General features: G+C 41.0%; 1 non-coding gene across 1 annotated transcript; it reads right to left on the bottom strand.

Moving 5' to 3' along the window:
* Positions 1–317: 317 nt before the first annotated feature.
* On the bottom strand, positions 318–423 carry LOC115936557 (U6 spliceosomal RNA). Its single transcript, XR_004071983.1, has one exon. It is a non-coding gene; the product is annotated as a U6 spliceosomal RNA (small nuclear RNA).
* Positions 424–3,589: the final 3,166 nt, after the last annotated feature.

Below are 3,589 nucleotides of genomic sequence, written 5' to 3'. Positions count from 1 at the left end.
TAGTCTGATAATTTTAATACTTCCCTGAGACAAGAAAGCACAAAGTGGCCTGGGTACTTTTCTGGAACTAAGGATGGAAAAAAATAGAGGAAGAAGAACACAAATATCTCAAAAAAAGTATTTTGCTTAGTAAAATGGTTGGATATTATCAAATTCAATTACCAGAAAGCAAAGCAAATAATTTTAGTATGAAATTTGATGGAAGGTACTATTGACCTTTCATCGGCTTATTTATTTCTCCATTTGATCCAATGAAACCAACTCATCTTTTCTTCATTGTGTGCTACACAGACATTAAAGTCTTTTTTTTTTTTTTTTTAAATATGGAACGCTTCACAAATTTGCGTGTCATCCCTGCGCAGGGCCATGCTAATCTTCTCTGTATTGTTCCAATTTTAGTATATGTGCTGCCGAAGCGAGCACCAGACATTAAAGTCTTAAAAAAAATTTGGAATTCTTGAATATAAGCTGTAAGTTACAGTCTAATTCTTTTTTTTTTAAAGATTTTATTTATTTATTTGTCAGAGAGAGAGAGCAAGAGAGAGCAGAAGCAGGGGGAGCGGCAGGCAGAGGGAGAAGCAGGCTCCCCACTGAGCAAGGAGCCCGATGCGGGACTCGATCCCAGGACCCTGGGATCATGACCTGAGCCAAAGGCAGACGCTTAACTGATTGAGCCACCCAGGCGCCCAGTTATGGTCTAATTCTTAAACAAAAGTATTAAGTCCCATTATGTATTTCAGTGTTTTGCTAATTAACTTTAGTAATTTTATGATTATGGTAACATAATTATTTATAATATTTCATTATAACTCTATCTGCCATTAATAGCTGGAAATGATATGGATCAATAAAACTTTTCTATTGTTACAAAGTATTTTGCTAATAACTGTATCTGTAAATATCTATATCGATATATCCTTATAGTATATAGTTTGTTTTTTTTCTTGGATTTATCTGAGAGAGAGAGAGAGATTGAGAGAATGAATGGGAGGAGGGGCAGAGGGAGAAGCAGACTCCCCACTGAGCAGGGAGCCTGACGCAGGACTCAATCCCAGGACCCTGGGATCCTGATCTGAGCTGAAGGCAGATGCTTAATCAACTGAGCCACCCAGGCGCCCAGTATATAGATAGTTTTGCTGCACTCAATCACAGACTGTGATTTAATCCATTTATATTGATGGACATTTGTCACTTTTTTCTATTATATGTACTGCTATAATAAATAAATATATTTTTATATACATTTTGTACACCTGAGGGGGCATATCTTAAGTATATATTCCCTACTCAAAATGTAAAACAAGATCACCATATGACTCAGCCATCTAGGATTTACCTGTCACTGTTGGCTTGAGCTGCTATAACAAAATACCACAGACTGAGTGGCTTAAACAACAGAAGTTTATTTTCTCACAGTACTGGAGGCTCAAGTCCAAGGTTAAGGTGCCAGCCAATTTGGTTCCTGGCTTGCAGATGGCTCTCTTCTTACTGTGTCCTCACATGATAGACAGAAAAAATAGCTCTCTCTTGTCTCTTCTTATAAGGACACTAATCCTGTTGGATCAGGTCCCTACCCTTATGACCTCATTTAAACATAATTGCTTTCATAAAGGCCCTATCTCCAAATATAGAAATATTGGAGGTTGAGGCTTCAAAATGTGAGTTTTGGGGGAACATGACCACTCAGTCCATAACATTACCCAAAAGAAATGAAAAAAATACACCCACACAAAAACTTATATGCAAATGTTTGTAGTGACATTATTCATAATAGCCAAAAAGTAGGAACCACCCAAATGCCTGTCAACTCACAAATGCATAAACAAATATGGTCCACCCATGCAATGGACTATTATTCAGACTTAAAAAGAAATGAAGTTGGGATCATGACCTGAGCCGAAGGCAGACGCTTAACCGACTGAGCCACCCAGGCGCCCCCCTCTACTGATGACCTAGGTTCTTTTTTTTTTTTTTAAAGAGATTTTATTTATTTATTTGACAGAGAGAGACACAGCGAGAGAGGGAACACAAGCAGGGGGAGTGGGAGAGGGAGAAGCAGGCTTGCCGCGGAGCAGGGAGCCTGATGCGGGGCTCGATGCGGGGCTCGATCCCAGGACTCTGGGATCATGACCTGAGCTGAAGGCAGACGCTTAATGACTGAGCCACCCAGGCACCCCTGCAGACCTAGGTTCTTTTGTTATACCCTTATGTAGCTATGTAAAACAAGGCATAAGATCCTCTAGGGAAGGCCTTTGTTTTTCTTGTTTTGAAATTCAATCCATTTATTGACATACATATTGTACATGACTTACAAATCTTCACTTCTGTCACTCTGCTAGAACTTTTCTGGAAAAGCCTCCATTTCCTCGATCCTCTTTCCACAAGTAATGGAAGTGACTGTGCTTTGAAGGTTACAGCTGACAAACACCTGTTCGTTGCTCTCCCTGGCTAAGTGCTGGGCAAGGCCAGTGGAGGTCCTGTCAGAAGTGTCTCTGAGGAGGGAGGTAGACACAGGGATGGAATCGTAGCGATTGCACACAGCCATGGCAACACTTGGCCACCCTAATTCTTCCTAATCCCATCTGTTTCCTTTTGGCAAATTACCACTCCACAGTTGTATATAGCCACAGTGTCCTGTCTTCCCATACAGAAGCCAAAGGGTGCCGGGAGGTTGCTATGTCCTTCTCTTACTGCTACAACCAAAGGGTAATATGTGACCTAATCTTGGCCAGCTGGATTCTGCTTCTAGGGAGATTCTTCCCTTCCCTTCCCCTCATCCCTTCCCTCCCCTCCCCTTCCTTTTCCTCCCCTCCGCTCCCTTTTCTCCTTCCCTTTCTCCCCTCCCCTCCCCTCTCCTCTCTTTTTTCTGTTTAAATAGGCTCCACACCCAGCGTGGAGCCCAATGGGGGGCTTGAACTCATGACTGTGATTTCCAAACCTAAGCTGAGATCAAGAGTTGGACACTTAACTGACTGAGCTACCCAGGCACCCCTCCATGGAGATTCTTGAGTGGAAAAAACTGTTGGAGTCCCCTCATCTGGCAGCAGACTCTGACCAAAAGGCTAAATAGTACTTGCTGTTACAGTTATTTTCCGACTCTTGTTCTATCTTGGTTATTTGTCCTGAACCTGAACCTGGTGATCCCTTCAGTAAATTCCCTTTGGTTCTTAAGGTAGGCTGATCTCCAAGCTATAGGAAGAGAAAAACAAGAAAGCACAAGGTGGCTTCAGAGATTGTTACAGTAAGTTGCCACCGTGTGAAAAAGAATGAAATAAAATTATTTACATAAATTATCCCTAGAGTGGAACATAACATTATTGGTTTAAATAACCTGCTTCATTTTCAGTTTCCTTTACTTAGTTTTGTATGTCCAATTCTTTATGGTTGACTTAATATGTCCGCTTTTCTTTTTTAGTTTTAAAATTTTGTTTTTGAAGTAATCTCTACACCCAACATGGGTCTCAAACTCATGACCCTGAGATCAAGAGTCACAAGCTCTACCAACTGAGCTGGCCAGGTGCTTCAATCTGTCAGCTTTAATAAATCATTTCTTTCTTGTAAGAACATTGACATGAGTTAGAATATCATT

This window comes from Leptonychotes weddellii, chromosome 6 (genome assembly GCF_054177405.1).
Source record: "Leptonychotes weddellii isolate Sample4059 chromosome 6, ASM5417740v2, whole genome shotgun sequence".
NCBI classification, from domain to species: Eukaryota; Metazoa; Chordata; class Mammalia; order Carnivora; family Phocidae; genus Leptonychotes; species Leptonychotes weddellii.
Note: the sequence above shows the minus strand (reverse complement) of the source record. Positions and strands in the feature narration are given on the sequence as shown.